Genomic DNA, 12,952 nt, shown 5'->3' with positions numbered 1-12,952 from the left:
TTTCTGTTGAGTTTGTTATGATATCTAATTGGTATTTTAATTTGCATTTTGCTAACTAGTAATGAAGTTGAGTACATTTTCTGATACTTATGCACCATTATATATCTTTTATGAAATTCAGATATTTTGTCCAAGATATTGTTAGTCATGTTGTTTTTTTAATATTGTTTTAAGAATCTTTAAATATTCTAAACATGTCCTCTTTCAGATATGTGTTATTCAAATATTTTCTCCCAGTTTTTTTCCCTCCATTTTTATTTTCTAAATATTATCTTTTGTATTGAAGAAGTTTTTACTTTTTAAGTCCTTTTTATGGTTTTTCCTTTTGTGGTTAAAGTTGTTTCATCTTATCTTAGAAATTTTTGCTTTCAAAAGGTGTTCTCTGTTTTCTTCTAGAAGTTGTAAGTTTTAGCTTTATAGATCTAGTTCTATGATCCATTTTGAGATATTTATTTTATTTAATGGGAGGTGAGTATTGAGGGCTTTTCTTTTCTCCATATTGATATCTAGCTATTACATGTGACTTTTCTCCCTTGTTTAAAATTAGGTATCATTTCCCCATTTATTACTTTTGCTCTTTTGTTGAAGATCTGTATCTAACTCTGTCTTCTGTTTCACTGATCTGTATGTCTATATTCGTATCAATTCCACATTACCGTCATTATTGTAGATTTGTAGTAATTCTGTAAACTAGGTTATAAACCAAGTTATAATTTCTTCTTTTATTGAAATTGATTATTCTAGATCCTTTCCATTTTCATATTAATTTTAGAAAAAGCTTGTCAGTTTCTATGAAAAATGCTTCAAGGGTATGATTGGGATTGTATTCAACCTATAAATAAACTAATAAAAATGATATCTTAATAATAGTGAACTTTTGAATCTAAATATATCTTTTCATTTATTTAGTTCCCTAATATCTCCTAGCAGTATTTTATAGTTTTCCATTCACAGATTTTGAACATATTTTGTTAAATCCATCTATCTCTCATGGTTTTTGATGGTCTTATAAATGTTTTTTTCCCTTTATTTCATTTTCCATTCAGTCATTGCTAATATAGAGAAATACAGTTGACATTTGCATCTTTACCTTCTAGCCTATGATCTTAGTTAACACACTGGTATGTTTTTTGTAGATTCTTTACTATTTTTTGCAGAGATGATTTTGACATCTGTGAATAAAGACATTTTTACTTCTTCCATTCCAATCATGAAAGTTTTTATTTATTTTTCTTATTACACTTGCTAGAACATGCATTACGAATGTGAATGGAAGTAGTAAGCATGGACATCAACTTCTTCCTCAACTTAAGTGGAAGAACTCATTCATTTTTTTAATCATAGATGAATGTTGAATTTTGTCAGGTATTTTCTTTTGCATCTATAATTTTTCAGTTTTATTCATATAATATGGTGAATTATCCTTGTGAATGTTAATCCAGCTTTGCATTCCTGGAATAAAATCTACTTCATCATGATATGTTATACTTTTCATATGCTGCTAGATTTGGATTATGAAAATTTGTTAATAACTTTTGTATTTATATTCAGTAACCAATATTAGTCTATAATTTACTTGTAATGTCTTTGCCTACTTTTGGAATAAGGGTATTACAGTTCTTATAAAATTAATTGTGAAGTGTTCTCAGCTCTGTTTTGTGGAAGAGTATGTGTAGAATTACTGTTATCACTTTCTTTTATGTTTGGTAGAATTCACCAGTGTGAATCATCCTGACTTGATGTTTTCTTTGTAGTAAGGTTTTAATCAGAAATTCAATTCATTAATAGGTATAGGACTATTCAACTTATTGGCTTCTTTAGTGAGGTGTGATAATTTATATCTTTCAAGGAATTTTCCATTTCATATAAATTACCAAATTTATTGTATAAAGTTTTCCTACTATCTCATTATTTTTTATGTTTTAATTGGTTTGTAATATATTCACATACTGTATAATCATCCAAAGTATACAATCAGTGGTTCACAGTCATCATATAGGTGTGCATTTATCATCACAATTGATTTTTTGTGTGTGAAAAATAATATATGTGCAAAAATGCAATAAATTTCAAAGCACGCCTTAATTATTTATAGAACAAATTTCAGGTATGGGTTACAATTCCACAATTTTAGGTTTTTAGTTCTAGCTGCTCTAAGATACTGGAAACTAAAAAAAAATCAATATAATGAGTCAGCCAATCATACTCATTTGTTAAGCCCTACCTTCTCTGTATAAATCCACCATCAACTTTGATCTTTCTCCTACTCTTCAGGGGTATTTGGATTATGCCCATCTAACTTTTTCATGTTGGAAGGGGCTGTCGATAATATGGGATCGGGGGATGGTACTAGTTGATGTTGTAGAGAGGTTGGCCCCTGCACACTTCAGGATTTATCTGGTCCAGGGACCCATCTGGAGATTGTAGGTTTCTGGAAAGTTGTCCTAGTGCATGGAACCTTTGTAGAATCTTACATATTGCCCTAGGTGGTCTTTAGGATTTGCAGGAATGGTTTTGGTTGGGGGTAGGTAAGCTATGGTAGGTAGCATTATCTAACTGAAGCTTGCATAAGAGTGACCTCCAGAGTAGCCTCTTAACTCTATCTGAACTCTGTCAGCCACTGATCCTTATTTGTTATGCTTCTTTTCCCCTTTTTGGTCAGGATGACATTGTTGATACCACGATGTCAGGGAGACTATCACTCCTGGTTGTCATGTCACACAGAACAGGGAAGGCAATGATTTCACTTGCAGAGTTGGGTTTAGAGAGAGAGTAGCTACATCTGAGCCACAAAGAGGTCCTCCAGAAGTAACTCTTAGACGTACCTATAGGTAGGCTAAGTTTCTCTGCTACATACATAAGCTTCACAAGAGCAAACCTCAAGATCAAGGGTTTGGTCTATTACTTTGGGTATCCCTAATGTTTGACACAACATCAGGGATTTACCTGGTATTAGCATTAAATAGTTCCACATTTTTTCTCCCATCCCTCAAGGTAATTTGCCAATACTTTCTTTTTTGGGGGTAGTGGTGGTGGTGGTGCCTGGTCTGGAAACTGAACCCAGGTCTTCTGCATGAAAGGCAAACATTCTACCACTGAAGCACCAGTGCACCCTGCCAATACTTCTTGATTATCTGCTGACTGTACTCTGGGATGTATCCAGGTATTACTTTAAGCTATACAGGATTAAAGGCCCTCATTCTTATTCTGGGTTCCTTATGTCTTGATTGTTTAAATGATCTATTCAGACAGGTTGGATTAGATTATGTGCTACAGAAAATTTAGGTTTTGGACAAAGTAAACCTTTCTTCCTTTGGTCTCAAAGAATAGTTAGAAGTTTTAAAATACAATGTCTTCCTTACTCCTGTATTCTGAATTACTTTAATCTTGACCTGACTGGCTTCATTCTTACCTCTAAATACCAGGTTATACATGTATTTTATATGTAGCCTCTCAAAATCCAGAAATAACAATTGCCATTCTGGTCTAATGTGACTGCTTAAAGAGTTCACAATCTAGACCCCTGTTTTCTTATACGTATTTTCTAAATGAGACAATATCACATTTGCTCTTTTGTTTCTGGCTTATTTTGCCTCACCAAATGTCCTACAGGCTCATTCACAAGGCTGCATGCCTCACAACTTTGTTTCTTTTTGTAGCAGCAAGATCTTCTATCATATGTGTACACCATAATTCACCAATCCACTTCCAATCTGCATTTTCAGCCACCTCTGTTCATTAGGCATCATGTATAATGTCCAAAGTTAACAGTCCCTCAATATCTCAATTTTAGATAGTTTCGTTGTTCTCAAGAGAAAGATAACCAATCAACACACCTGCACCAAATAAAAAATCCAAACCTCTCCTTAACTCTTGTCCCCGCCCCCCATTATTTATCCCTGATATTGCTATGGTAATGTTTATGTTTTCCTGTTATTATAGCCTGTAGCATGCAATAGCATTTTTCCACCTGTACTCTGAAATCTTTGCTGTAGTTCATGCAATAACTTACTTTTATTTGTGGTGTTCAGCATTGGGATACGTGGGTCTGTCAACCCTTTGAAAGGGGTAAAGGGTTTGCCTTCACTTCTATCTATTCCCTTACATTTAAATTCATCCTCATTAGTTAAATGTTCACTAGCTTCAGTCTATCTCTATGTCCCCTATATTCTGTGTTATTAGTCTCTTATTTTACCTTTACCATGGTCATAAAAGTGAACTCATACAGTATCTATCCTTTTATGTCATTGCATTCAGTCTTCTGGCTATATACCGAGTAGTAGTATTGCCGGTCATAGGGCAACTTGATATTTATTTTTCTGCTCCTCATTATCTTTTGAATTTTGTCATATCAGTGGTGATGTCTGACTCCTAATAATAATTAGTTGTCTCTTTTTCCCTTATCAGCCTGGCTACAGATTTATCAATCTATTGATCTTTTAACAGATTCATTTCTTTATTACATTTATATTTGTCCTGTTTTTCTATTTTCAATTTTTTGATGTCTGCTCTTATCTTTACTATTTTGCTCTTCTTTTAGTAGTTTCTTAAGGTAGAGCCTAGATCATTGCTTATAAGCATTTCTCCCTTTCTCATGTGTCATCTTTTTTTTTTTTTTGCCACATCTCCCAAATTTTGATGTATTTGCATTTTCATTTCCACTTAATTCAAAATACTGCATTTCCCTGTAGTTTCTTCATTAACCCTTGGTTGTTTAGAAGTATGTTGTATAATTGCCCTAAATTTTTGAATTGTCATAATATATTTCTGTTATTGATTCCTAGGGATTTTTGTTTGCTTTATATTTGCTGCTGAATTATTATCTTTAGTTCCTATTATGCTTTTGTATTTTCTGTAGGCTTAACAAGATAAATTTTAATTTAAAGTAATCTATTTTAACTATTTTCCTATCACTTAAAAAATGTAAGTATCTAAAAGGAATGTACTATCTTTTGTTTCTCCTATGCTTTGTGTCGTTATAAATAATACAACATTTCTAATTTAATCAGTTAATTATTTTTCAGAGATCTAAGTGCATGAAATTTGTATTTTTAGTTATCATTTATTACCTTTACCATTTCATTCCTTTATGTAGACCACATTTCTGTCTGAAAATAGTTTACTTTTGCCAGAAAAACTGCCTCTAACATCTCTTATAGATCAGTTCTGCTGGTGACAAATTTATAAAGCATTTGTTTTAAGGAAAATACTTAATTTTGCTTTCACTTTTGTGAGATACTTTGCACAGTGTAGAATTCTGGATTGACGTTTTCCCCAATATTAAGAAAGTAATACCATTATCTTTAAACAAACTTAAATTTCTGGGACCTCATAGTTTCCGAGGTCATTTTTTTGGTCTTGGTTGCGTGTACATAAGTCTCTTTTCTCTGGCTGCTTTTAATATTTTCTCTATATCACTGGTATTTAGGAATTTCATTTTGACATGTAGTATTCTTTTCTTTATTATGCATGTTTCTTTTTTTTTTTTTTTAATTTTTGGATGTTATTTAAAAGTTTTGCAAAACTTGGGAAATTTTTATAATTATTCCATGCTGTAGTTTTTCAGTCTCTTGCACTTCCTCCTAAGACTTCAATTATACATATAAAGATCACTTGATTTGGGTCCCTAATGTAATATCTACTATGCTCCTCCTCTCCTCTCCAAGATTTTCATATGCTGATCTTTGGAACCTGTGATTATACTACCTTACTTGGCAAAAGGGTTTTGCAGATGTGATTGAATTAGAGGCTTTAGCTCGAATTATTTGGTTGGCTCAGTCTAATCGCCTAGGTCCTTAAAAGCAGACAGCTTTTCCTGATTATGTACAGAGAAAGAGATGGGACCATGGAGGGTGATATGATATGAGGCCTCGGTTTGTTGTTACTGGCTTGAATTTGAAGGAAGGAAGCCTCAAGTGAAGAAATGTGGGTGATTTTTTAGAAGGAAAAGACAAAGAAACAGATTCTACACTAGAATGTTCAGAAAGAATTCAGCCCTGGTGACATTTTAGTTTTATCCTGGCAAGACCCATAGCAGAATTCTAAAATGTAGAGCTGTAAAGATAATAAATTTATGTTGTTTTTGTTACTAAATTTGTGATAATTTGTTATAGTTGCAGTAGAAAATTAATATGGTCCTACAGGCCACTGATTACTGATTCTCTGCTTATTATTTTCTAGTGTGTTTTTTTTTTTTTCTGCTTTACTCCATTTTGAACAATTTCTTTTACTAAGTCAATAAATTCATATTTGCTCTTCTTTCCTTTGACAGTATCTAATCTCCTGTTAGTTGCATTCAATGTATTTTCCATTTCATATATTTGTTTTTAGATATATGACAATTCCTTCTCATTTTATATCTTTATTTCTCTCTCCTCATTATATCCCTGTTTTTCTTTACATTCTATTAAAAACTTTTTGATAGTTGTTTTTACATAGCTGTCTCCTAATTCTCTGTAATCTCTAGATCTGTTTCTATTAATTGATATTTTATGGTTTGCAATTTCAGATATCCTGAAATTTGTATTGCTGTGTGCTGAATTTTTTAGTGTTGCTTTCAAATTTGTTAGGCTTCATTCTAGAATATGGTTACATTATTTGTAGATCAGTTTGAATCTTTTAAGCCTTGTTTTTAAAATTGTATTAGGGAAAATCCAATGCAGCATTTATTCTGAAGCTGATGCAGAACTCTTCTGAGGATTCTACCCAATTTCTATTTTTTATGAGGTTTCTCTATTCTGGCTAGTGGAAACTTAAACTCTTACCAACACTTTTTGGCTACAGGAATTGCTAGGTTTAGCCCATCCTTATGTAGTTTTATGCCATTGCGTGATCAGATCTATACTTAGGTTCTCAGTGGGACACTTTAGATAGCTGAAGTTCTGTCTCTAGTTACTTCCTTTTCAGTATTCTTATCCACAATGTTAGCTGACTCAGCCATTTTGAATAACTTTTCTCATCTCAGTGAGACCATCAGGCTTTGTTTGGTTTCTACCTGCCTGTGTGTGGCCAAGAAACTTGTCTTCTATTAGTAAACTGGAGCAATTGCGGGGCTTACCTTGTTTGGTTCCTTTCTTTCAGGAACTGCAGTTCTGTGCAACCTGTTGACAAATACCTGAAAATACCTCCATGTATTTTTGTCTTCTTTTTAGTTGTTTATTATGACTGTGTGATTCCCTGTATAGTTAATTAATGGGGAGAAATGGACATCTGTTTATTTTTTGCCTGATTTTGAACTTTCTATAAATGGAATCACACTACATATATTCTTCTATTTCTCTTTGCTTGATATTATATCTAGGGATTTATACCTGTTGATACATATAACTATACTTCATTCATTTCCATGCTCTATACTGTTCTACTGCGTGACTATATCAACAGGTATCTATTACCCTGTTAAGAGTTTTGTTTATAAAAGTGTTGCTATGAATATTCCTAAACATGTCTCCTATCACTCTAAGCTATGGTATACATGTAGCTCTAAATTAGTACAGGAATGCAATTATTTCGCTTTACTAAACAATGCCAAATTGTACTCTAACGTGGTAGTACAAATTTATACTTCTACTTGCAGTGTGTGAGAATTTTGATTTGTCAGACTTTTAAAGTTTTGATCATATGATTATTTGAAATGATTTGTAGAATATTAATGAGATTAAGCACCTCTTCAAACATTTATTTGTTGTATTTTTCCTCTTATGTGAGATGTCTTCACATCTTTTATCATTTTTTGTATGGGTAGGGACTTTTTATTATTAATATGTAAGAGTAATCTGGATACTAACCATTACCATTTAGTATTGCAAATATCTTATACTGTCTATAGCTTTAAAAAGTTCTTTGTATTGCATTTTTAGAAAACAGAAATTAATAACTTTATTCTAGTAAATTTATCTGTGTCTTCCTTTATAACTTTTGGGTTTTGTGTTTTGACTGTGAAATTCTTCCTTAGCTAAAGGCCATAAAAAATTAAAACATCATTTATACACTTAAGTTTTTTATTCCCTTGCAATAGAATTTTGTGAGGAAAAATTTGCATTTTTCCATTTTCTCTGTTCCACCCGTGATCTACAATTGCAGCTTTATTATATATGTGTGCATGTGTATAACTATACATATATATAATAGATATATGTACATTATATTTGAAAGAGAGTACTGTTTGTTCCTAAACTCTTTTATTCGGTTTTCCACCTGTGTTAATTTTGAACTCTTAGTTTTAAAAGAACTTTTGAAACCTGATGAATCATACCTCTCTTTTCAAGAGGGTCTTTGGTATTCTTGGGTATTTTGCATGTATGTGAAATTTGGAAATACCCTTTCAAGTTTAAAGAAGCAAACTTTGAAATTTGTCTGGAGTTACATAGAATCTAGAGTTTTAAATTAGGAGAAATTGACATTTTTTATATTGAGTTTTCCTAGTCAATGTATTCATTCTATGTATGTGTATATATATATGATTTTCTATGTGAAGATATAGAGTACCTTTCCAGAGATTTGCTCCCAGGTACCTCATGAGTTTTTAAACTATTATAAATGGTAACTATAATAGTTGATATTAAGTTTAGCTGCATGTGCTATGTATATCATATTCAAATAATGAAAATTTTTTTATTTATTTCCAATTATTTCATAATATAAATACATAGATATATATGTATATGTATCACATAGATGCATATATTTGTATATATAATTAAATGTATGCATTTATATAAATAATATAAAATAAATATAAATAATATCTTTCAGTTGTTGTATACTGTATTATATAAGGATTACGTAATAGATAAGAAGTATAAATTTATTTACATATTTATTTGTGGTATGTACATTAATCTGTATCTCAATTTGTGTTTTCCTAATGTGGCTAAGACCTTCAGTCTTTGAATAGAAATGATGGCAGTATACATTGTTGTATCTTTAATGATTTTACAGAGAACATTTCTACTATTTCATCATTGGGTACTGTAGTCTTAGATACTCCAAAATTGCTAATGGTTTTTACATAAATAGTAGGTAAATTTATCAAATACTTCTTTTTTACATTTTAATAGGTACTATCAGTGCCACACAATATCTCCATGATCCCTATCATTGTAATAAGTCTTGTCACTGGATTCCCAAATACCAACTGCATCATTTTTTCACTTGAAAGTTTACTCTGTGAACTGGAGCCTACTTTGCCTTCAAATATTTAATGCCTGAAGTGTTGGAGAATTATTGCACCCTAGGAATGCACACAACAAATGGCTGATGGAAATGGTCTCTCAATGCTCCCTAGCCCCATGGGTGGCATGAGGTGCACATTCCACCTGGACTCTTAGAGTTCTTCAGCAGAAGAAAGCAATTTGTGTGGTAATGCACAATTCAGTGACTTTCTTCTCTTACCTCCCTTTCGTGTCTCACTTTTACTTTCTACTATCAGCGTTTTCTGGGATCACCTCCCAACTCCTGGTCTAAAGATGTGTTTATATGGATGAAATGGAAAAATTCTTTCAAGCTTAATTTTAGTAAAAAGAAAAATAAACTTTAAAACCATTACTAAGTATACTACGTTCATAGTAGATCTTTTTCTGTTCTTTTAGTTCAAATCTCTTCAGACAAGTTCATTTTTATTTTTATGTAGGTCCAGCAATCTCTGACCTCAGCGGATTTCTGGTGGATAATTAATTTCTTAGTAAAGTGCTCAAAACAAAGGAGCATTAACATCAGAGGATTTTAGTAATCATGGCCAGTTTGATGCTAGTGATTTATAGCAAAGAGCCTTCTGCCAATTAATGTGCTTATAGCAAAAGAAAAACATCTTTCAACACGGGCATGTTTGCAGTTCTCTGGCTTCTCCTGTGGCTTTATTAAACACAGGAATCTTAAATGGGCTTATTGACTTTTTCCAATCCACATCAGTATACCTCTCTTCTAAATAGCTGGTAGTAGGGACTTGCTGTATTCCATTGTTAGCAACACTTACCAAAATCAGTAATAGAACAGTGGGAGTAAAATCACAGAGGGGTATAAAAGCCAGCACAGTAAAATATTAAAGTCCAACTGTGAAATGCTTTCCATGATATTTTTTTCCATATCAAAATGTGATTTAAACACTTTTTGAGTATTACCATAATTAGCTATAGTAGTTTTGTAAGCAGTTCCTTTCCTAAAAGGAAAAACCTACCATCACTTAGAGGTTACTAGTTTTTGACATTGACCTTGTAAGTGGATAATTATATTTATTGAGAGGTGAGAGTGTTCACTTGACCATTTGGTGTTTTGGTTTGGCCCAAGGGGTATCTATTCAGGTGAAGTGTTTTTATTTATAATGTAACAAATATTGCTATTGTGACTCCATTTCTCTGGCATAATTGGTTAACTTAAATCTTTATTTCCAGAAATGGAAATGTTCTTATCTTCCCCGTTAAAATTAAAAGCTTCTACCTTAGGGAAGTGAATGATACATTATCTGTTTGCTCTAAATTGAACCCATTTGGAGCTATTTGCATCTTGTGGAAACCTACAGCTGAGTGCTGTGCGCAGAGGTGTAATGAGTGGTTGTCACAACACACTGGAGGTGGCCCCATAACAAAATGATCCCCTGTCAATCCCCTCACAGGAAACGCTTTGGCAACCTGTAATTCGGCCCCAGTATTAACATCCTGCCTGGGTTTTGTTAAATGGCACTTTCTAGGAAGTAGATCTGGGGAACTTGTGTTTAATAATGTTTTAAGAGGAATATTTGATGGAAGTTTTAGAAAGCATCACATGGGGTTAACAGTGATTTGTCATTTGTTTCTAATTAAAGGACCTAATCTCTCATCACTGAAGCAGTCATTTTTTTATACTAAAGGCACAGATGTGAATGGAAACATATTAATGAGATGTCATACTACATAGTCATTTAGTGTTTTGTTTAACTTAAACATAGCAGAAAATGTGTGTCTAAGTAGACACATGCAATGACATCCTGATAGAATTATAATTTCCTGCATTTGCATAATCTTCAGTAAAATTCACACTAGGTTCACCTTGCATTGCCAATTTCATTTCCCAAATCTGCATTTTTAGAAAATTAAAGAAAAGCCAGACCTAAGGTACTACAGAAGTGGAAAGAGTTTATTGTTAGGTCCTTCAAATTAAAACTAGAATTGTAATTTAAATATTTTAGTGCCAGGTGTTCTAAAAAGTGACAAGAACCATTCAAACTGACAGGAAATTTTGCATTAACTGAAGCTATTTAAAATACTCTCAGCTAAACTCTCCCAGGAGCTTGGCAGGCCATTCATCCGAGCCAGAGCTGATACATCACTTCTGGGTCTGGGAAATCATGTTTGTCTGATCAAGAGCCTGGTGTGCCCAGTTCCAGGATTCCTTGAGCTATAACTTCCAGGAACCAGTCAGGTAATTGGGCAATGAGAGAAGCAGCAGGAGCAACCCTATTTAACTGCCCCCTGATGTGTTACCACATGACTCTCCATTAGCCCAGCAAGACAGCTCTGGATACGGGTGAAAATCAGGTGATCTCAAAGTAGTTTGGAGCTGTGGTAAGACACTGAAATTAGACAGCCACCTCAGATTATTAGCGTGGTTGCCAGTAGGAAAACCTAATTATTCCAAGGCATGGCTAAAAGTTACTTTAAAAAATATCTTACAAGCTCTGTCTTTATTGTACATTGTGTTTTAGGGGTTTCACTCATTTACTAAACATATTTACTGACTCTTAATATGAGTCAGACATTGCTAGGGATGAAATGATTTTCCCTATTTTCACACGTAACACATTTTTACAGGTGTGAATTATTTTCTACTAATGAAAATGCTTCTAGATCACTATGTTCATATGATTACAAGGATGAAAAGCAATTGATGGACACTTTTTGCAAACCCTCTTGTTCCTTGAATTGCTCTTAAACTCAACTAAGGTCAAACATTACAGCAGCTTTAATGGTTTCGCTTGGCTACACATAGGCAATTTTCCATGCCCAGTTAGACACAAAATAACCTACCAGATTAAAAAGGAAAGTTTTACTATTTTAAAATGTAAACCATGTATGAAGTCCTGACTATGGTTGGATTAATTTCATAAATTGTGACCCCAACAAATATAATTCAGCTGTCCATATGGGTAGTTTTCAAACTTCATTATACAACAACATGGAAAGCTTATATAAATGTAGATTCTCGGCCATAAGAAATTACGACTTAGAAATTCTGCGTCCTAACTGGGAATCTGCATTTTTCACAGGCACCAAACATTATTATGAGTTGACACAAGAATATCAGGAGATATTCTGTTTGGTTGTTAACTTTTATATCAAAATTGTGTGGTATAGATTGAGTTTAAATTTTATTAATAATATTGACGAAGATGGTTCATTTAATTCACATATACACATTTGAACTAAGGTATCGTCTATTTATTTACATAACTAAGCAAGATTCAAGTTTTTATCAATGATTTCCAGAAAGCAGATGAGTTCTTTGTTGATTTTATTATGCATTTTGTATTCTAATTCATAAGCTTATATACACAAAATCTCTACAGGATAAAGTGCTATTCAATATCAGAAAAAAAAAAAGCATATAAAGCAAAAGCCACATTTTTTTTGGTTGACAATTGTTGCACGTTTTTTTGATCTCTATGCATTTATTTATCTTTTCTTTGAATTCTATATAAAGCCAATGATATTTAGGTAGACTTATGGGAACGTTGTATTCTTTAATTTATTAACTGAAATTGTTAAGATAGTTGTAAATTCACATGCAGTGTATAAAATTATATAGAAATATACTTTACATGCTCTATCCATTTTTTCACAACCAGGATATTGATATTGGTACAGTCTGTTGAAGATATTCAGATTTTCCTTTACTGCCTGTGTTCACCAGCATGAATGTACCACTATACTTGTCTTTTTTTAATGGTATTCCTTAGTTATATATATATTTTTTGGTTTAG

The 12,952-nt window shown here is 32.6% G+C and overlaps 1 long non-coding RNA gene across 20 annotated transcripts in view; it reads left to right on the top strand.

Annotated features, from left to right (window-relative positions):
- Positions 1 to 12,952, top strand: part of LOC143677605 (uncharacterized) — a 134,289-nt gene that overhangs the window by 62,989 nt on the left and 58,348 nt on the right. Inside the window, exon 4 of one of the 20 annotated variants that reach the window (XR_013172738.1) lies at positions 9,060 to 10,903. The exons of the other annotated variants lie outside the window; for them this stretch is intronic. This is a non-coding gene — a long non-coding RNA (uncharacterized LOC143677605). Of the gene's footprint in view, positions 1 to 9,059; positions 10,904 to 12,952 lie in introns of those variants that run through there. 20 annotated transcript variants of the gene reach the window in all.

The sequence above is a fragment of the Tamandua tetradactyla genome, chromosome 3, assembly GCF_023851605.1.
Source record: "Tamandua tetradactyla isolate mTamTet1 chromosome 3, mTamTet1.pri, whole genome shotgun sequence".
Taxonomy (NCBI): domain Eukaryota; kingdom Metazoa; phylum Chordata; class Mammalia; order Pilosa; family Myrmecophagidae; genus Tamandua; species Tamandua tetradactyla.
The sequence above is the reverse complement of the archived record's forward strand: the minus strand, read 5'-3'. Positions and strand labels throughout refer to the sequence as shown.